This window comes from Vigna angularis, chromosome 1, assembly GCF_016808095.1.
Source record: "Vigna angularis cultivar LongXiaoDou No.4 chromosome 1, ASM1680809v1, whole genome shotgun sequence".
In the NCBI taxonomy this organism is placed as follows: domain Eukaryota; kingdom Viridiplantae; phylum Streptophyta; class Magnoliopsida; order Fabales; family Fabaceae; genus Vigna; species Vigna angularis.
In genome coordinates this window covers 9,831,402-9,855,036 of record NC_068970.1, presented here as the reverse complement: position 1 = coordinate 9,855,036, position 23,635 = coordinate 9,831,402, and positions in this window count along the sequence as shown.

Sequence of the window (23,635 nt, the reverse complement as noted above, 5' to 3'; positions counted from 1 at the left end):
TCAAGTTGTTTTTCTTTGAAATCATCTGGTCTATGAAGATTTAGACTTTCATCATTTTTTTTTTGGATGTCAAATTCTAAAGTCAAATGTTCAAACTTGTGCGTTCAACATTTTCTTTTGAAACATCAGTGTATGCATGCCTGATATCAAGGGTTGGGACAAATGTGTGAAAGCATTTGGAGAGTAACGGGTTGGCTACTTGGGCCTCTTACTCCTTAAAGCAGTTATAAATGCCAATATGAGGTTGTAGATACTCAGTTGCTGCTCCAGTTTGGAGCATGGTAAAAAGATAGGTATGGACAAATGTATCTGGGAATTGTGAGGGAATAAGTCATGAATCAGGGAGTGAGAATATCATGTGAGATTTACAAATTGCCCCAATTTTGGTGATGATGGATTTTTGAAGTTCGGGGCGAACCAAAATCATGGGAGGCCCAACAAGGGATGCACAAAGTTGCCCCATATTTTGAATGGGCCAAAAACACATGAAACTCACAAAATTGCCTTAGTTTTGAAGAATGGGCGTATGTAACACTTACAATGTTGCCCCTTAGTTTGGGAATCGGGGAAAGAATTTGAACGGGATATGAATTTGTGATAGATATGGAAAGGATTGGCTTGAAAGGATTGCCCCAATTGGCTTGATTTTCCTTCATATAATTTTGATCAATAGGGAGTTCCCTTCATCCGAGGACATTTATTTTTCATCATTTTTTTTACAACTGCATCGTTAGTCATTTATGTCTTGTCTGAAAATTAAGCTTCATGAAAAATTAAGCAACCATTATTCAATCTGTGTGGACTTTTATTGGGCTTGTAATGTGGCGGGGGCTAAAGGGTGTTGAAAGAAATGATATAAAGGCTAAAATAAATTTTTGTGGGTTATTTGAAACAAGAGTTACCATCTGCACCTTGTATCAGTTATTCGTCAACACTGTTGACTTTCTTTGCTAATTTGCAAATTTCACTCTTTGTTTGTCATCACTTTGTGATTCTTTCCGTTTTTGCTTCACTTTTGAGGAATTCTCTTCATTTGATCACTAAGTGTGCTCCTTTGCAATTTGAGTTGACTTCTACTATGATGGTAACCCTTGTTTGGGTAAAATTTGAAAAGAAATTTCTTTTTGGCTCGAATTTGGTATCAAAGGATATATTTTTGTTTTTTGGATGAAGAAAAATGGCCACACATCATTTCAAATTTTGATTGATTTATTTTCAAAAGATTAATTAGGAGACAAGACTAAATGATCTCAACAAGAGTCATTCATTTTTTTTATTTATTCATTTTTTCCTTGTTTTTGTTTTGTCCTAACAGATTTAGGAATCTCCCAAATGAAAGCCAGTGGAGGTAATGGAAAATCTGCCCCAGTGTAAAACTTTGTGTTTATTATTTGGGCTCAACAACATGATGGGGTCAATCTCTAGGTATAGCGAGGGCTGAAGGATGATGTTTTCAAGCAATGCACACACAGATATCTCTTAAGAATATGTGATTTAAACATTTGACTACAGGAGATTATGACATCCATTACATTTTATTTGAAATCTCATAAAATGGACGATTTGCATCGAAAACAATTGACTCAACTTTTGCGTATTTTTTTTTATGCATGAAGAAAAGTAATATGAAATGAAAATGATGATACTAGTTGAAAAACAAAAAAATTTTTGTTTTTTGTTTTTTGTTTTTTGTTTTGAAAATTGGGCTTTGCGGACCAGCCTGGAAACTGGAATTCGCAGGTCGATATGGAAAATAGGCTTTGTGAGCCATTGGGGAAATTGGGATTTCTTAGCCAACAGAAACTGGGCCTTGCGGGTCAGCATAGGAACTGAGCTTTGCAGGCCAGTATGGGAAATAGGTTTTGAGAGCTATTGTGGAAATTGAGATTTTTGGCCTTTATGGAAACTGGGCCTTGCGGGTCAGCATGGAAGCTGGGCTTTGCAAGCCAGTATGGGAAATGGGCTTTGAGCTATTGTAGAAATTGAGATTTTTGGCCTTTGTGGAAACTGGGCCTTGCGGGTCAGCATGGAAGCTGGGCTTTGCAAGCCAGTATGGGAAATGGGCTTTTCTGGGCCAATGTGAAATCTGAGATTTTTCGGCCAATGTGGAAACTGGGCCTTGGGAACCAGCATAGAAACTGGGCTTTGCAAGCCAGTATAGGAAATGGGCTTTTCTGGGCCAATGTGAAATCTGAGATTTTTCGGCCAATGTGGAAACTGGGCCTTGCGAACCAGCATAGAAACTGGGCTTTGCAAGCCAGTATAGGAAATGGGCTTTTCTGGGCCAATGTGAAAATTGAGATTTTTCGGCCAATGTGGAAACTGGGCTTTTGTGGGCCAGTGTAGGAACTGGGCTTTTATGGGCCAGTGTAGGAACTGGGCTTTTGTGGGCTAGTGTAGGAATTGGGCTTTTGTGGGCCAGTGTAGGAACTGGGCTTTTTTAATTCTTATTTTTTTTTTTTACAACAAATTCCAAGAAAATCATGCTGATAATTTGGAAGACTGTACTAAAACACATTGTTAACAATTTGTATCTTTCACACTTATGCTGTTTTTTTTTTATTTGACAAATATATTACTGAAGGAAAATTATGCAATTTACGGAAAGAAATCTTTTTGTATTTTTTTTTGACAGAGAAGGACAATTGGACTCAATGGGCTCCGAACCGATCTTTTTTTTTTACTTTCCGACACGGGAAAATCCAGATCGGATCAGACCCGAGGAGAAGTATCATAGAAGGAAGTTGGACTTACCAAGCACATTGACCCAATGCATCAGATGACCTGAGCCATGTGAACTTGACACACGAAGGTGACCAAGGAAAACATTTTTTTTTTGCATTTTTCAAAGTTTATGGAACAAGCTAAAAGAAATTCATTTTTAAATTTTTGTTATGAGAGGAATTCACAAGATTGAACTAAAGAAAATTTTGCAACACCACTAGACTCAATGGGCCCAACACTATTCTTTTTACAACCATGACAAAATCTTCAGACAAGGGTCTGAATTCCTTTATTTTTATTTTTTGCACAAATGCTTTTTCACACAAATGGAAAGTGAAATTATGAATTGAAAACACAAAATCTGCATAAACAAGGATTTTTTCAGAAATTCAGATGCATTGAGAAACCACATATGACAAAGGGCCTAATGGGCTCAAAAACTGTTCATCTTTCATTCTCAGATTTTTTTTTTAAAATTCAAAGAAAATCACACAATCCAATTTGAAAAAATGTACAAAACATTATTCAACAACAAAAATGTGAAAACAAAATATTTTTGACATATTTTCAAAAGAAGTGGACTCGAGAGAAAACCACTAAGGCCATTGGGCCTAATGGGCTCGAGCACTATTCCCTTCCTTTTTTCTTTTTTTTTTTAGATTTATTCAAAATGCAGAAGAAGAAGGAATAAAAATCAAACAAAATAGTGTGATGTAAAATTACAAACATGCCAAAATAATTCTTCACTCGAATTATATTTGAGAAGAATTGGGTTCAAAGAAGGTTAACCTGTCAATGAGGCCCAATGAACCTGGAAATTGTCTTTTATCATGCAAATGAAAAAAAATTTTGAACACTTCAAACTTTACATCAATCCATTCATTTTTTTTGAAAATTTTCTATTTATCACATTTTTTTATATTTTGTTTTATTATTATTTTTTTTTTTTTTGAAATTGGATCACCTGAGAAGTCTTGAATTGGGCCGGATCGACCCAACAAAACTTTACCTGCTTTCAGATTTTCAATTTTTATTTATTTTTGAAATCAGAAAGATCAGACCGACACCAAACGGTTGCAATGACCGGAACTGTAGCTATAGTGGATTTGCTTGGCTATAAGTCGAGAGCTCCTCCGCGTTGGGCGACATTTCTCGATCTGCCTCTCTCTTTTGCTCTCCCTTTCTCTCTTCTCTCTCTTCTCTCTCTTCCCTGAGCGTCCTTCGAGAGCGTCTGAGATCTGCAAGGCTCCTCCGTCCCTGCCTTCGAAGGCATCCGAGTCCTCCAACGAGCTTCTTCCTGCCTTTCTTCCCCCGGGTAAGTCCTCTCTCTTTCTTTCTTTCCTTCTTTGTTTTTTTTTTCTTTTTTCTTCCTCCCCTTTCAGCTTTCTGTTCCTTTCTTTCCTTTACGCTTTCTGTTCTTGCTATTCTTTCTTGTCCCCTTTTCGATTTCCCTGCTTTTACTCTTTCCGTTCATCTTTTGTGCTTATTTCTTTCCGTTATGCTATCCGATTCTTCTTACTTTTCGACTTTCCTTTCCCTTATGCTCTTCTATTCTTTTTTATGCTTTCCGACCTTGCTATTTACTTTCATAGCACTTTATTTTTACTCCCCTCTTTACTTTCCGCTTGTTATTTACTTCTGCTTCTTTATTCGCTTTCTTTATTTGCTTTCTTCTTCCTCTTTTATTTTTCTTTTAAAAAAACCTAAGAACATACTGTCTTAACAAAGATAAGGGGTATATAGGCTGGAAACCAGACGCTAATCTCCCTTCGTTTGAAGGTATGACAGAGACAATCGGGTAGAACAATGCCACGTACCCCATAAAAGCAGAAAACTTAAAAAGAGAATTTAATTGTATGCACTGGACATGGACAATATGGACATAGATGTTATTCGTATGAACTGGACATGGACAATCTAGACGTAGATCCGTTTAGGAACCTATGCGAGGACCATGAAACAGATCGAAAACTAGACAACTGAAGCATCAAAGACTGATTGGACCAAAACCTAAAAGGAAACAAAAACAAAATAAAGAAAATACTGAACTAAGAACCTAAATTTGTTATGATATTTGTTTTGTTTTTGTTCTTTTTACTTTTTTTATTTTATGTTTTAGAATACTTAGAGAGGAAAGATGAGCGAGATGGAGATGGATAGGTACACCAGTCAGCGGTGGCGACCTACTGACGATCAGGTCAAAATGATGACCAATATCTACAACCATGGGGTCACACACCCAAGCAGAGCGCAAGTCGTCGAGATTGCGTCTCGACTAAGGGTTTTCGCAGAAGCCACCGAATACAACGTGCACTGCTGGTTCAACAACCACGGCAATCGGATCAGGCGTTGGCAAGCGGAGATGGACCCCACTGGAACTCTCTTCTCACAACTACCGCTATACATGTATGGTAAGTACCCTGATCTCCTCCAACTCTTTTTTTTTTTTTTGAAAATTTCTCCTCATCTTATTATTGACACAAATTTTCCTTTATTTTTTTTTGGAAAGAATACGACTGGGTGATCATGAGGGCGCCGAGGCTGCTGGACTTGTTCCCCGTTCCGATCATCATTGACGACGACAGGGACGGACGACAAATCGCTCCACCCATGCTTTTCACATTCCGGACCAGAGCTCCCTCGACGGAGCTCTCCCTCAGACCACCGCAACCAGCTCGGGAATTTTTTCGCTGATTTTTTTTCTTTTTTATTTTTTGGTCTGTAATATTAACGATCAACATTGATCGAACTCTAAACATCTTTATTATGCATTGCTTATTTGCTTTATTTGCTTTTTTTTTTTTTTTTTTTTAAAATTTGTTTTTTATTTCTTTATTTTTTATGGCCAGTGGTCGAACCTGGATGAATTCCGTAATATGTATGTTTAATGTTTCCTTTATTATTATGTGTTTTTTTTTTTTTTGTTATATTTTTGTTGTTTGAGACCTAACCCCTTTTTGTGCAGATTGTCATTCTACCGAACTCGAGAGGGTTGGCAGAAGACAATGACCTGAGAAATCTCCAAACGCTTTGTAATTTTTAATTTTTTTGTAATTTTTGTTTTTCTGTTTCGGCCACATGAAGGCATTTATTTGTAATAAGCAAAACACTGCAAAATTGAAAGTACTTATTATTTTTTCATGTACATGTTCATAAATTCACATATTCTGCAATTTCGAGTCATGGAACTCTTCTTAAAAGCTTCCCCTTTTTTTACTTGGTCCGAAAGAAAACCATTAAGTTATCGTTGAATTTGAAACAACATCTGAATAATCATGTATAAAATTGTTCAAGATTTTAAAAATGCTTCAACATTTTTTTTGGTAAACAAACATGAACACGAATTTGCCCCTAATCTGGAAAAGCTTATGCGCCCAGAGACTAAAAATTGACCAATAAGAACCCACATTAAGACAGACGCGGAAATATGCCCCTACACAAAACACATGTTTAACATGACTTGAATGGAGGTGGAAATGGAAGATTGGGTTGACTCTTAATGACCTTGAAAACGAATAACACATGTTAATGAGAGCCAAAATAGGCTTAGACAAAGAGAGGTTTAAAAACAAAAATCAGGCTTGACATGGCTGGATTAGAACACGAACACGATAACAAAAACGATTTGGACAATGTTTAGGCTTAGGCACAGTTGATGGGCCTAACATGACAAGGTTTAGGTTAAACCAGGGAGATTAAGACTGACAGTGGATTATGATTTGGGCTTCAACAGGATAAACAATGTTTAAGATAAAAAAACGTTTCTGAACCTAAAACATGAAGAAAGGGAACTAGTATGACAAATACATCGGATGACAAAGGAATATGGGGTACAAACAAAAAAATGCCTCTGACACGATGAACAAACCACAAATTTGATAGACTCTCGAAAAGTGATGATCATTGAGAAAACAATCCAAAAATGGCCCGCAAGCAAATCTATTAACAACAATTTATTGAGAACACATTTTTTTTTCTTTTCATCAGGGCAACTTATTACACATTTAAACATTTTCCTCTGAATTAAAACTTTAGAGAACAAACAACCAATCTATAATGTGCGCGGACTTTATTGAATTTGTGAGAAAATGGATTGAATTACTTAAAAAAATTGTTGACAAAATTTCATCTAAAATATGCTTCAATTTGAAAACATTTTCTTTCTTTATTCTTTTTTTTTTTTTGCAAATTTTATTTTTATTACATAAATTAGATGCAAAAATCATACTAATTTGAAATATTTTCTATTTTTATTATTATTTTTTTTAATTTGTTTTTTATTTTTGACCCTAAACTGGATTACAAAAGATGATATAATTTCTAGTAGCAAAGGAACATATTTTCAATCATTTCAAAATATCATTATTTGTTTTCGAGATGGTTTTGAAAAAAATATATTCAGACGCGACTAATTTTCACAAATTATTTTAACAAAACTGGAACATTTTTTTTTAAAAAAATCAGTACCAAAAGATGATATATTTTTACGAAACAAGTTCGCGCATAAACATAAATCATGGTTGTTTTATTTCTAAACGTCTTAAATTACAAGAGAAATTTACAAAACATTGCCCTTATTTTTATATTTTTTTTTATTTACTTTTGTGAGAATTGCTTGTGATCATTTACGAATAAAAGCCCCTTATACGATGATTCTTCTTTTACGAATGAAAATGGGCGATGGATTAGTGGTCAAACGATGATCTTGAACATTTTTTATATCATGAAAGCCGGATGAACATTTCAAATCATTGATAAAATTGAATTGAACGATTGGACCAAAAATCTTTATTTTGCTTCAAAAGCAGTTTTATTTGAATATATTTTTTTGTTTTCTTGAGAATTATTCCATGAACTCGATAACAAGATAAATGCGAAACAAACACATATGAATCAGAACATGTACATTTTTATTGCTCTAATTTTTTTTACGTTTTTTTTTATGGTACATTTATTTGCTGTATACAAAGAAATGACAAAACGATCTCCCTTTCGTGTCTTAATCGAAGGATGGTACTTAAAGTTCTAAGACTACATACATGCATTCACCAGGATGGTTTCCTAATTCTTAAATCAAGGTCACCAGAGCTATGGCTCTTTTCACTGTCTCTCCACAACAGTCAGAGTAATCAACTAGATGTGGAGACACAAATGAAAAGAACAGACTCTAGCTGGAGTTCTCACGATAGCCAGACAGGAAGTACATCCCAGAGTGACACCGCTACACAACTCCTCTATTTCTAAGTTGCGCTCAGACCCGGGTATAGGGCCCCACTCATGATATGCATAATGTGTGTGTGTGAAGGGAGAATGCAACTGTACACCCCAAACCCTTACCTGCAAAACAACCAGAAGATTCCCAGGCAGATATAACATGTTTGCTACCCTAGGGTTCAATATAACCAAAACAAACACAGATACAATTATGACAAATATCAAACAAAGATAAAGAAAAAGAAAGGGAAGAAAAACACAAAGAAAACCACATTGAATTCGCACATCTAATTAAATGGCCTGACTCTCTGAAGTCCCCAGTGGAGTCGCCATCTGTCGCAACCGAAAAAAAATCACGACGGGACGACGATCCGTAAAAAGAAAACGGGTTTTTGAAAAAAGAGATTTGGAGTCGCCACCATAGTTTATTCTGGAAAACTACGGAAAAACCATAAAATGATAAGGCATGGTCTATTAGAACCAGATTCTTGGTTCGGGAGTCGATTACGTGTAGGGAAGGTATTAGCACCCTACAACGCCTGCCTTAAGGCAGTACCTTTAATTAAATATGCGAATATGAATGTGGTTTTCAAAATGTTTAACTTTCCCTTGAAATAAAACTCGAAAGAAACAAACAATATTTTTTAGGTTTTTGGGTCCGACAAGGATTGACCTTGCTCCTACGTATTCTCATTCAGAATGAGAAATCAGGGTTCCGTAGTTCGTTTTGGAGATTGCTTGAAAATTTGTTTGAGAATTGTTTGGAAATGATTTTGGATTTTTGGGAGAGTGAACCTGACAAGGACTGGCCTTGCTCCTACGTATCTCCACTTTTGATGGAGAATCAAGGATCACGTAGTTCTAGCTAGGCGATATTGTTTGAAGTTTGAAAAATAGATGTTTTTTAGTTTTTGAAGATTTTATATTTTTTTTGGTATTTTTTATTTAGGAGAATGAAAAGGTTTTTGGCACAAGGACGATGCGTGCGATCACACATGTGCCTAAACCTTTAAAACATATTTTTTTGTAATTTTTGAAGAAAGAGAAAAGGTTTTTAGCACAAGGACGATGCGTGCGATCACACATGTGCCTAAACCTTTGAAACGTATTTTTTTTGGAATTTTTTGAAGAAGGAGAAAAGGTTTTTAGCACAAGGACGATGCGTGCGATCACACATGTGCCTAAACCTTTAAAACATATTTTTGGGATTTTGAAGAAAGAGAAAAGGTTTTTAGCACAAGGACGATGCGTGCGATCACACATGTGCCTCAACCTTTAAAACATATTTTTGTAATTTTTAATTTTTTTTATTTTGTATTTTTCTTTTTATCTTTAATTTTTATATTTTAGTTTTCTTTTTATTAAGAAGAGAGATGAGTTAAAATGTCTATGACATAAAATTGTGAAAGAAAAAAACATAAGATAAAATTGTGGTAGAAAATTGGATAAATTAAAAAAAATGATCAAAATGCATATAAATAGAATGAAAAGAAAATGTGTACCTCGTTGAAGATTTGAAAGATGAAGCAAAACTTTGCTTGTAATAAGTTGTAAGGAGAGATAGGTTGATGGCGAAGAAGATGAATTTATAGTAGAAATGTGGTATGGGATTTACTATGTATAGAGGGATTAGAAAATAGTAAAATGTGAGAGAAAAATGAAGTAGAGTTTTGGGATGGAATGAAGAGGTTTTGAGATAGAAGAGATGAGTATTATGTAATTTTTTTGTGTGTGTGAAGTGAAGAGAATGTAGGTATTTATAGAGTAAAGGATGAAGAAAGTTGATGAATAAAAATAATAAAATAAGTTGGTGGAAAATTTAGATGAAATAAAATATAATAAAAAAAAGATGAATAGAAAAAGTTAATGTGGAAAATAAGTGAAAGAAATAATATAAAAAATTTGTGGAAAAATTAGGTGAAATAAAATATAGTGAATAGTAAAAGTTAATGTGGAAAATAAGTGAAAGAAATAATATAAAAAGTTGGTGGAGAAATTAGGTGTGGAAATTAAGTGGAAGAAATAATATAAAAAGTTGGTGGAGAAATTAGGTGAAATAAAATATAGTAAATAGTAAAAGTTAATGTGGAAAATAAGTGAAAGAAATAATATAAAAAGTTGGTGGAGAAATTAGGTGTGGAAATTAAGTGGAAGAAATAATATAAAAAGTTGGTGGAGAAATTAGGTGAAATAAAATATAGTGAATAGTAAAAGTTAATGTGGAAAATAAGTGAAAGAAATAATATAAAAAGTGGGTGGAAAAATAAGGTGGAGAAAAATGAATAATAAAAAATGTTGATGGAGAAGATATAATTAAAAAATGTAAGTGGAATAATTAGAAAAGTTGATATATAAAATTAATATGGAAATGATGTGGAAAAAGTAAATGGAAAAGGTAGATGATGTGGAATGAGATGTGGAGGGTGATGTGGATGGTGATGTGGAGAGTGGGGTGTAATAAGAGAAAAGAGGTGATGAGGAAGTAAAAAAGTAAGAGATTATTATGGGCCATTGGATTAAGTGTTTAAAAGAAAATTTGGGGGTGCAAAAAGTAAAATAAATAGTATTTTTCATTTTGGTTTTTTTTATGTTTTTTTTTTATTATTTATTTTTGTGATGAATTATATTTACCCGGACGAAATTGGGTATTGACAATATTTTATTTATCGTTACATTGAGTTCAGACTTTAATACGTAGTGGCTAAGATATGATGAAATGTTTTGGCTGATCTATGAATCTTTAATTGGTGAAAATATGTTGAGTTATACTCGTTATGGTCAAAAATGAGTTTATAATATGAAGTATGATAGCCGGCGATATGTTTAATTTATTAACACCAAAATAGGTTATTGTCAAATTATGATTAGAGAATGAACATGATTGAGTTATGTGGAGAAGAGGTTATGAATTGTTGATTTGATGAAATGTTGGAGTGGATAAGAGAGTATGAAATGTTGAGGTGATGAAATGTTGGAGTGGATATAAGAAATTATTGCTTATGAAATGATGTTCCCTACGGGAAGTAGTATGTTCGGTTATACCATGAGAGCTTGGTATGAACAAAGTAACACCTGAGGTTAATGAAAGCAGGCAGCAAGTGGTCTGACCATAAGGCTTTGACATAAATATGTGGATCATAAGTTTTATAGAAGCAGGCAGAGAGCGGTCTAACCATAAGGCTTCAGAGAGTAAGACATAGTATACAGGTGAGGCTTAAGGAAGCAGGCAGAGAGCGGTCTGACCATAAGGCTTCGTGAGTAAGCATAGTATAAATTGTAAGGTTTATGAAATTGAGGAAGATGATTTTGATAATGATGAATTAATGACATCGGGGTAATGATATTTGAGTAATTGTAGAAATAAATGATTAAACTATTCTTATTACAAGTTTAATGATTGATTTGATATGGTTGGCTTACCCTTATTTGTTTATGCTATGATCATATAACTCATGTTATATGTGATTAGATAATGTTGCAGATGTGGTTGAAAAAGCTTAGAGATGAGAGAGATGCGGGGAAAACCTTTCATGGATTTTTGTAAAAAGAATAAATTTATATTGGGAAGATTATGTTGTGTAAAATTTAAAAGTTGAAATGTCAACGGTGAAGACTATATTGTTTAAAGTTTGTAAGTTTGGTATTGTACTTTGGAGTAATTGAAATAAAGTTTGATTGTTTATATGAGATATCGAATTAATTTAGTCTCTACTATCAGTAATACCCTTTAAAATATTTGGGTGTTACATTATGGTATCAGAGCAATGGTTTTCGAAAGTATTTTGGGACTATGGGGAGTGAAATTATTATTCCTAGTAAAACTATTAATTGTTATGATGAAAACGACTATTGGAGGAAATTGATATCATATGCTAAATTGTATTGTTATCTTTTTGAAGAAATCATTTAAACTCGACAAAGATGCAGCAACAACAAGTTGATCAAGTACCTCAAAATCATTCTAGCTTGAATGACTTCTTAAGGCATGATCCAACTAAATTTAATGGGGAGGCTACTCCGGATGAGGCTGACTCTTGGCTAAGGCAGAACGAGAAGATTTTTCGGGTAATAACTTGCTCAGAAGAACAAAAATTAACTTATGCATCATTTCTTTTGGTGGGGGAGGCTGAATATTGGTGGGAAAGTATGCAACAGTTGATGACGGTTCGTGGTGAGGCTGTGAATTGGGAGAACTTTAAGATAAGGTTCTTGGAAAAATATTTTCCAAACAGTGCAAAATTTGCAAGGGAGGCGGAGTTCCTGACCTTACAACAAAGGAGGTTATCAGTACAAGAGTACGTAGTAAAATTTAATTATCTCTCGAGGTTTTATACTCAGAATATCACAGAAGAATGGAGATGTCGAAAATTCGAGGGAGGACTAAGGCATGAACTGAAGAAGGTACTTATGCCATTGGAAATACAAGAGTTTCCAGCATTGGTAGAGAAAGCCAGAATGATAGAATTATTGGAGTTTGATCCAAGTAGAGTTTCCAGACTTGCCAAGGGAGAATCTTCAATGAAATTCAACAAAAAACCTTATGAAAAACCACAATTATCATATCGAGGAACAGTGAAGTGTTTTGAGTGTGGAGGGGCACATTTCAGACGTGACTGCCCTAAACTTATTGGGGAAAAAGTTGAAGGGAAGAGATGTTTCATCTGCAATGATCCGGGACACTTTGCTAATGTTTGTCCAAAGAAAAAGAAGGTGGGAGAACCACAACAACAAGATTCTGCTGAAGTAAAGCCCCGGGCAACAGGGAGAGTATTCGCAATGTCTGCAGAAGAGGCTACTAAGCCAGGTACATTAATCTTACACACTTGTATGTTGTTAGGAGAATGCGTATATGTTTTGTTTGACTCTGGAGCCACACACTCCTTTATATCCCTAGCATGTTTAGAAAGACTCGGATTACCGATGCTTGATCTAGGGTGTGAATTAGTAGTTTCTACACCAGCATCGGGACCAGTTACGACCAGTTCAGTCTGTGTCGGATGCCCGATTCAAATTGCAGGACGCAAGTTCAAAGTGAACTTGATCTGCTTACCCCTTCAAAATCTAGACATTATTTTGGGAATGGATTGGTTGACTGCCAATCACGTTCTTATTGACTGTGGGAAACAAAAGATAGAGTTTCTAAATTTGAACGATTTAGAACTAAGCTCAACTCGAGTCGTTGCGAAGGATATCAAAGATGGAGCTACCTGCTTTGTGGTGTTAGCTCAGGAGAAAAGAGAGAATACTGAAGAACAAATCATCGGAATACCTGTGGTAGAAGAATATGTTGATGTTTTTCCAGAAGAAGTACCAGGTTTACCACCTAGTCGAGAGATCGATTTCACAATAGATCTAATGCCTGGAGCTGGCCCAGTTTCTATGGCTCCATACAGAATGGCTCCTGCCGAACTAGTAGAGTTGAAAAAGCAAATCGAAGATCTGCTGGAGAAGAAGTTTATCCGTCCAAGTGTGTCTCCATGGGGAGCTCCTGTATTGCTGGTGAAGAAGAAGGATGGAAGTTCAAGGTTGTGCGTGGATTATCGACAGCTGAACAAGGTTACAATAAAGAACAAATATCCTTTGCCAAGAATCGATGATCTATTAGATCAGTTGAGAGGAGCAGAGGTGTTTTCAAAAATTGATCTCAGATCTGGGTACCATCAGATTCTGGTCAAGACGGAAGATGTGCAAAAGACGGCTTTCAGATCTCGCTACGGACACTTTGAGTACGTGGTAATGCCGTTTGGCGTGACGAATGCTCCAGCGATTTTTATGGACTACATGAACAGAATATTTCGGTCATGTTTAGATAAGTTCGTGGTAGTATTTATAGACGATATTCTTATCTATTCAGAGAATAAGGAAAAGCATGCAGAACACTTGAGGGTGGCGTTGGAAATTTTAAGAAAACATCAACTGTATGGGAAACTGTCAAAGTGTGAGTTCTGGATAGAGAAAGTACAATTTTTGGGTCATGTGATTTCTGCTCAAGGAATCTCAGTGGATCCAGCAAAGGTGGAAGCTGTGCTAAAGTGGGAGCGGCCGAAAACTGTAACTGAAGTACGAAGTTTTGTAGGATTAGCCGGTTATTACCGACGTTTTGTTGAAGGGTTTTCCAAGATTGTAGGTCCTCTAACTCAGTTAACTCGTAAAGATCAACCATTTCTGTGGACTGACAAGTGCGAAGCCAGTTTTGAGGATATGAAGCAACGACTAACGTCAGCACCAGTATTAATCATTCCAGACTCTAGCAAATCTTTTGAGGTGTACTGCGATGCGTCATATCAAGGATTGGGGTGCGTCCTAATGCAAGGAAGGAGACCTGTAGCTTATGCATCTAGGCAGCTAAAGGCGCATGAGAAGAACTACCCAACGCATGACATAGAACTTGCAGCAGTAGTATTTGCATTAAAGACATGGAGACACTACCTTTATGGGGCAAGTTTCCAAGTTTTTAGTGACCATAAGAGTCTAAAGTATTTGTTCGATCAAAAGGAGCTGAACATGCGACAAAGAAGATGGATGGAATATATGAAGGACTATGATTTCGAGCTTTTATATCACCCAGGAAAAGCCAATGTGGTAGCAGATGCATTGAGTAGGAGACAAGCTCAGATAACAACAATGATGGTGAAGGAATTAGAACTGTTAGAAAAGTTACGTGATATGAACTTGGGGTTGCAGTTAACCCCAGATCATATATGGTGTGGTCATTTAGTAATCACTAGTGACTTCTTAGAACAAGTGAAGGTTGAGCAGTCGATGGATCAAGAGTTGCAGCAAAAGATCAGGTTGTTGGACACCGATCAAGTTAAGGACTTCGTTTTAAGTAAAGATGGCATCCTTCGATTTAAGAACAGAGTGTGTATACCTGCAAAGAGTGAATTAAAACATTTAATTTTAGACGAAGGCCATAAAAGTCGTCTTAGCATACATCCAGGTATGACTAAGATGTATAAAGACCTGAAAGAGTCATTTTGGTGGAATGGAATGAAGAGGGATGTGGCCGAGTTTGTAGCAGCCTGCTTGGTGTGTCAGAAGGCAAAAGTGGAGCATCAAAAACCGGGAGGGATGTTACGACAGTTAGACATTCCTCAATGGAAGTGGGACAGTATCTCGATGGACTTTGTAACACATTTACCAAAATCATCAAAAGGTCACGATTCTATCTGGGTTATCGTTGATAGACTAACCAAGAGTGCTCACTTTTTGCCCATTAATCAACGTATGTCTCTAGAAAAGCTGACGGAGTTATACATCAGGGAAGTAGTGAGGTTGCATGGAATACCTACAAGCATTGTGTCAGACAGAGATCCAAGGTTTACTTCAAGGTTTTGGCAGACGCTACAGAAGGCTCTGGGAACGCAGTTGAGGATGAGTTCGGCTTATCACCCTCAGACTGATGGTCAAACAGAAAGGACTATTCAGTCTTTGGAGGATTTGCTAAGAACTTGTGTATTAGATCATCTTGGAAGTTGGAATGAGATACTACCATTAGTAGAATTTACTTACAACAACAGTTATCATTCCAGTATTGGTATGCCACCATATGAAGCTTTATATGGAAGAAGATGTAGAACCCCGTTGTGTTGGTTTCAAGATGGGGAAGCACTAACAGTGGGACCCGAGCTATTACAGCGAACCACAGAAAAAATAAAATTAATCCAAGATCGGATGAAAGCAACTCAAAGTAGACAAAAGTCATATGCCGACAAAAGAAGAAGACCGTTAGAATTTGAAGAAGGAGATCGTGTATTCTTACGAGTAACACCAACTACAGGAGTCGGGAGAGCTATCAAGATGAGGAAACTGACACCAAAATTTCTCGGACCGTATCAGATTCTCAAAAAGATTGGGCCAGTGGCTTATGAGGTAGCATTACCACCTGGATTGGCAAATTTGCATAACGTTTTTCATGTATCCCAACTGAGGAAGTATATTCCAGATCCAAAGCATGTGTTAGAAGTTGATGAAATTCAGGTCAAGGAAAATTTAACAATGGAAGTTGGACCAGTGCGTATACTAGATGTTCAAATGAAAAAGCTAAGAGGGAAAGATATTCGCACAGTAAAAGTACTTTGGAATGAAGACACACAGGAAATGACTTGGGAATTGGAAGAATTTATGATAAAGGAATATCCATATCTCTTTTGTAAGTAATCTTTTGTTAGATAGTCTTTGTTTAAATAAATAATTTTCGAGGGCGAAAATAATTGTTGTTGGGGAGATTGTAAGATCCTTGAAAAATATTTGTAAGTTAAATACTAGATAAAAAAAAATAAATAGTAAATTGTGAATAGTAAAAGGTGAATAGTAAAAAGTGAATAGTAAAAAAAAAAATATATATTTTTGGAAAGGATAAGTGTTACACGTAGCTTTGAGATCAGAATTCACCAATTTGCAAATAAAAAATTATTTTTGTAATAGTAAAATGAATAAAAAAATGAATAGTAAAAATGAATAGTAAAAATGAATAGTAAATTTTTTTACTATAAATAGCCAAGGGGGGGAGGCTGGAAATTTACACCAAAATTCTAGAGAAATTGTGAGAGAAGAGAGTTGGAGTAAATTATAGTTGAAGAGGGGAAATTCTGGAAGTTTCCGGAGAACGGTTTGAGAAGAGGAAACTAAGTCTGGAATAGAGGTAAGGGGAGCCAACTTTGAGTATTTCCTTTTGTATTATCTTGAGTCTTGGATATGTTATATTTTGCTTTTCTGATCTTATATCTTGAATATGGAGTATTTTGTTTCTGTATGATCTTAAATTTTAAATGAGAGTATGCTTTGTATTGATATCCAAGTGTGATAGTTGTAAAATGTAATGTTGATTATGTTATGCCACTTGTATGTTATTAGTTGTTTATTTTTTTGTATTTTGGAAGGATTAGAAATTGTCTAACCGACTCTGCCAGATTCAATTTCTTGTTTCCCCAAACATTCTATTGTTTCCCTTATTTAATTGTATTTTGGAAGGATTAGAAATTGTCTAACCGGCTCTGCCAGATTCAATTTCTTGTTTCCCCAAACATTCTATTGTTTCCCTTATTTAATTGTATTTTGGAAGGATTAGAAATTGTCTAACCGGCTCTGCCAGATTCAATTTCTTGTTTCCCCAAACTTTCTATTGCTTCAGTTATTTATTTTATTGCACTTTTGGAAGGATTAGAAGTTGTCTAACCGGCTCTGCCAGATTCAACTTCTTGTTTCCCCAAACTATTTATTGCTTTACTTATTTATTTTATTGCATTTTTGGAAGGATTAGAAGTTGTCTAACCGGCTCTGCCAGATTCAACTTCTTATTTCCCCAGACATGTATTGTTCTTGTTATTTAATTATATTGTATTTTGGGATGGATTAGAAGTTGTCTAACCGGCTCTGCCAGATTCAACTTCTTGTTTCCCATGAATTTTTATATTAAGATTATTCTTATGATTGTCAAATATTGTATTCTTCTATGACCATTTATAGTAATATCTTATTATGGGTAATTGTTTATAATTATCTTGTATGAATTCTATCATGAATGAGTTTCTTGGCTGAAATTGATCTTGTTGGAAGGTCTGGAGTAAGGATTCTGTAATAACTTGTATATGAGTATTAAATAGATGTAGTGATACTATTTGAGGTTGTTGTAAGACGAAGTAAAAATATTAAAATTAGGCATTTTAGATTTAGAGCATAAGCGAACAAGGTAGATAATTTAAATAAATAAATTGTTAATTATTGAAGGCCTCCCTTTGTTGGTAGGATAGAGGAACCTTAAAAACCTGAGTTGGCACATCCCTGATCATAGAGCAGCCCTGGCCTGGTCCAGTCAGTTGTGACTAGTCATATGTGTTGGCGTCGAAGGTGAGTTTGATGCGTTCAGACATCTGGGCCCTCTCCGGTGACCAATTGGGGTAAAGAAAGATCTCTAATAGGATGAAATTAAAATAAAATAAGTTAATTCGAGATGCATAAATTTATCATGGTAAAAACTTCATATATATTTTATTTATCGTTACATTGAGTTCAGACTTTAATACGTAGTGGCTAAGATATGATGAAATGTTTTGGCTGATCTATGAATCTTTAATTGGTGAAAATATGTTGAGTTATACTCGTTATGGTCAAAAATGAGTTTATAATATGAAGTATGATAGCCGGCGATATGTTTAATTTATTAACACCAAAATAGGTTATTGTCAAATTATGATTAGAGAATGAACATGATTGAGTTATGTGGAGAAGAGGTTATGAATTGTTGATTTGATGAAATGTTGGAGTGGATAAGAGAGTATGAAATGTTGAGGTGATGAAATGTTGGAGTGGATATAAGAAATTATTGCTTATGAAATGATGTTCCCTACGGGAAGTAGTATGTTCGGTTATACCATGAGAGCTTGGTATGAACAAAGTAACACCTGAGGTTAATGAAAGCAGGCAGCAAGTGGTCTGACCATAAGGCTTTGACATAAATATGTGGATCATAAGTTTTATAGAAGCAGGCAGAGAGCGGTCTGACCATAAGGCTTCAGAGAGTAAGACATAGTATACAGGTGAGGCTTAAGGAAGTAGGCAGAGAGCGGTCTGACCATAAGGCTTCGTGAGTAAGCATAGTATAAATTGTAAGGTTTATGAAATTGAGGAAGATGATTTTGATAATGATGAATTAATGACATCGGGGTAATGATATTTGAGTAATTGTAGAAATAAATGATTAAACTATTCTTATTACAAGTTTAATGATTGATTTGATATGGTTGGCTTACCCTTATTTGTTTATGCTATGATCATATAACTCATGTTATATGTGATTAGATAATGTTGCAGATGTGGTTGAAAAAGCTTAGAGATGAGAGAGATGCGGGGAAAACCTTTCATGGATTTTTGTAAAAAGAATAAATTTGTATTGGGAAGATTATGTTGTGTAAAATTTAAAAGTTGAAATGTCAACGGTGAAGACTATATTGTTTAAAGTTTGTAAGTTTGGTATTGTACTTTGGAGTAATTGAAATAAAGTTTGATTGTTTATATGAGATATCGAATTAATTTAGTCTCTACTATCAGTAATACCCTTTAAAATATTTGGGTGTTACATTAAATGATGTGGAGAAAGAGAGATAGTGTAACAGCAAACTTGTTTATATGCACGTATCATTCTTGTCTTTTCTTTATGCAATCATTTATATATAGCATTATTCAAGAAAGATCTGTTAGACTGAGAGTTGACTTTCACGTAAACTTCATAGTCTTTTTAAGTAGGTAGTCAGACTCACGTGTTGTACAACTACCATGCTTTATCAAAACTTTGACAAATGTAGCTTGTACGATTCTGCAGAGCTTGGACCTTTAAAGAAACATTCATGAAATGTCTTCCTATCTCTTAATGTTTTTATCGATCTTGTGCAAGGATTTGAGTAATTATACTTTCATTGTTTATACATAAAGAGAACAAAGCATACATGCAAAGAGGTATTTTTCGTACATCAAATAAATGTTTTAAACATTGGTAAACGTTTAGGCATATTGCATGTTTAAAACATTTTGGCACATGTCAACTCATTGATAGAAACATCCTTTAGGAAACAAAGTGTTTAAATGTATGATCTTTAGATGATATAAACGTTAAACGCTTATTTTATAAAACTATTTGTAAGTTTTATTACATCATTTAGCGAGTTTTTCTTAGGCGATTCTTTTTTTTTTAAACACTTAAAGGTTTAACATTGTTTAGATATAAAATTTTAAACTTAAGATTTTGTTAAGCATACACTTAAATGTTTCTTTTTGTTAGACGGTATTTGTTAAACATTATCTATTAGATGATACATGTTAGGAAACATTGTTTTTTTCACAAAACGTTGTTTAATAGACATTTTGTATTATAAACATTTATTTCATTCAACGAAATTTGCTAAACTTCAAAACAAGAAACATTAAAGGATCTCATTTTTTAAACAATTTTGTCTTAACAAAATATTCGAACATACAACTTGAAAAAAATTTAAAATACATCAAATCTAGTAAATCTTCAAAATAAAATATTACCACAAAACAAGCTTTTAAGTATGTTATTTTGGGTTTTTTGAGTCTATTTTACAACAAACTTAGATTCGGAAAACTTAAATTTTAAATTTATTGTTGACCACCAAACTTAGATTTCCTTACAATTATAACTAAAAATGACAATGAATTTAAGTTTATTGTGAATAGACTTAAATTTACTATTTTTTAAAAATTTTATTTGTTTAATCACTAAACCAAAACTTGAAATACAACCACTTTTTCATAACAAAATATAGTTCAGTAAAGAATTCCAAAATCAAAATAAACAATAAGATGTCTAACTTAAAATTTGTAGTCTAGAGAAAGTCTAACTTAAACTTTTTGTTGTATGTACATGGATAACCGATAGTACACTACAATCTTTCTAATTGTCTTATCAAAAGTACAAAGAAATCTAAAGAAAATTTATAGGCATTAAATTCAACTATTCTTTACTTTACCCATATAACAATTAATAATAAATTAATTGTTTTTCTTTTCTTTATCCTGCTTTTTCTTTTTCTTTTAGAATAGAATGTATCGATTTTTCTTTTCCACTATTGTCATGATTAATTTTATATATTTTAATCCCATGTACCATTTTACACATGATTTGTTTCGTTCATCTATAATTTGATTTTTATGAACTATTTAAGTAGATTTAGACTTGGCCCATCACTAACCGAAACATCTTTTTCCCTTTACATTCTCACACTTTGTTTTGACCCATATTTTTATGAAGTGCACATAGGGTTTATGGAGATAAAAAGTGTAGAAACACTTTGAAGGGGAACTATATCATTTGCGTAAGTAAAGAAACAAATAGACAATGTTCAACCTACAATGTCTCTAAGCATTCCATGGTGTAGTATACCTTTCCAATTCCATTTTATATAATACTCATATTCTACATGTACTCCAACCACCCACCATTTAAGAAAACCTATTATTTAAAACAAAATACTCACACCTTTCAGTTATAAAGAAATTAGTTCATTATATCGGTTGGATTTGCCGAAAGAATGTTGTTGTCGTCGAAAGAATCTTGTTATCAAAGAATGGATGTTGCTTGTGGTTAAGGCTAGATTTAGGAGTGAAGAGGTTATAAGTGATTTTTTTTTTAATTTAGTAAGTAAAAGTGAAATCGTGAATCCATTTAAGATAAATTAAAACACAATTTTAAAATTTAAAAATATTAAATTAAGTATATTAAAATAATAAAAAATATAAAAATAACACATTTTTAAGACAAGTAAAATATATAAAAAAAATACTAATTTAAGTCTCTTAAAAAATTACTCGATTAAACAATATATTTATTCATATTTCTTAGTCAACTAAAACTTTAATAATTAACTTTTATTTACTAAATTGACACCAAACATTTTGTAAGTTTGTTTTGTTCTGAACAGATTTAAATTAATCTGCACCATTAAAACTTAAACATCGGGGTTGTAAGACTCATACTTTTGCATGAAACTCAACTTTATAGATTCTTCTTGAGTTTTAGCTGAAAAAACAAATTATTAAATTAGTTTTTAAATCCCAGTTTAAATATTTTACTGTTAACTTAATCTTCTTGCATCACCAAGATAAAATGTTTTGTCTGGTCGGATAAGGAAAGGATTTAAAATTCATCACAGTATTTTAAATTTTGAATTTTTCAATATTTCAAATTTAAAACTGGTATTTTCAGTATTTAATCTGAAAGATGGATGATCTAGAACCTTTGTCAGATATCATTTGTCTAAAAGGCAATGATACGAAAAGTTTAAACAAAAACACGTGACAGGGTTTCTGATAATGAGATTGTAAAATTAGAGGAAAATTATGTAAGTAACAAGTTTGAAGGACAACAATAAAAACCTATAAAATTTAGGAAACTGAAAACATATTTAAATATTTAACAGTTTAACTAATTAAATTGTGTTTTTAAGGATTTTGAAATAATATTCGTATATTCCAATCTTATTTAAAAAATGTATTCATTAAATAAGTCATATATGAAATTTATAATGAGATTAAAATTATGTATTTATTAAATCAGATTGAAATTGTGTATTTATGCATTTAATAGAAATAATACGATACGAGTATGCATTTGGATGCATTGATAAAAACATAATTAAATATAACTTTAGTCTCTCCACGAATTTAAAATTTGTTTTTGCCTCAAATTTTAATATACTCTATCTTTAATAAAATTTAAAAATAATAAATATAACAATTTAAATTAACAAACAAAAAATTTATAATTATTAAATTAAATTTTATTTATTTATTTATTTACTTTTAAAATCTAAATATCTAAAATATATAATTGAGAAAATATTAATTTAAATTTCGCGTATAAATACAGGAATTAAAATATACTTAACCCATAAAATTATGTCACATTTTATAATAAAAAAACAAATTATGGTTATTATTCTAATATTAACTACTTTTTAGTAAAAAAAATATACTTTCTTTAAAATAAAACCGATTCAATCATTTGTACCATTGGCTACCTACAAAAAGTCTCCCGTCTGTCACTTTCAAGATTTCTTGTCTTGTACTTGCTTGCACCAATACTAAATTACGTATTTTGCAGTTTTTTGTGAAAAATAAATTAAGTGACAAAATGAAATATTTTCTCTCGCCTTTAGTTCATTAGAAATGGGTACGGAGCAAGGAAACTCTAGAATAAAAAAATTTTAAAACCTAATTTAGAAAAACATAATTGAAATTTTATTTTTATGTATCTTTCAGAAAAATAATTTTAAAAAATTATATTCTTTTACATCTTAAATTTTTAAAAATTAATATTTTACATGCATAATATAAAATTAGAAAGATGACCATTGGACGGGATAATTGGTTGAGAAAAGTTTGACCGTTTGCCAAGTTTGGCCATATGCGGAAAAAGCTTCATCTACTAACGCGTTATGATAATTACAAAATAATTTTAGGGAGGAATAATTTATACAGATTTTTTATTAAATTTATTAAATAATATTTATAAAAAAATACCCATTGCCTAAATTTTTTGAAAGATTAAAAAATAATTGTCTCAATATATAAACTAATCTACTTAACTTTTACAAGATAAACTTATTTTTAAATTACTTTTATTCATTTTTTATGTTTTTTAACTTTACTATTGTTTTCACGGAAAGGGATTGAAGTTATCTTTTTGGACTTTGCACTATACTCCGATCGTTCAATCTTCTTTACGAACGAATTCACACCAACACATTGTTGAGGTTGATCTATAAAAGACACTAAGTCAAATATGTTTTTAGATAGATGTTTCTATTTAATTAGAATGGAAAAAGTGTTTGAACTTAATCACATATTTATATGGCTTATCGCAATCAGACTCATTCATTAATAATTAATACTGTATATTCATATTCAATATGACAATAAAATCTATTAATTAATCATTAAGGTCTCCTAATATACCTGCCAACTATCCATATTTGATATGGTCGGTTATCTCGATTGATCGGCTCTTATTCATGAGGCAATTCATTGTGACCTCCACGGTACACTTCATATAACACAAATATGATTATATTAACAAACATTTAGTGTAATGTTTCTAAAATTATAATTGTACTAATAGGATAACAAGACTTTATACATTATTATCTTAAAATTTATAATATAATAATGGCTGCATATT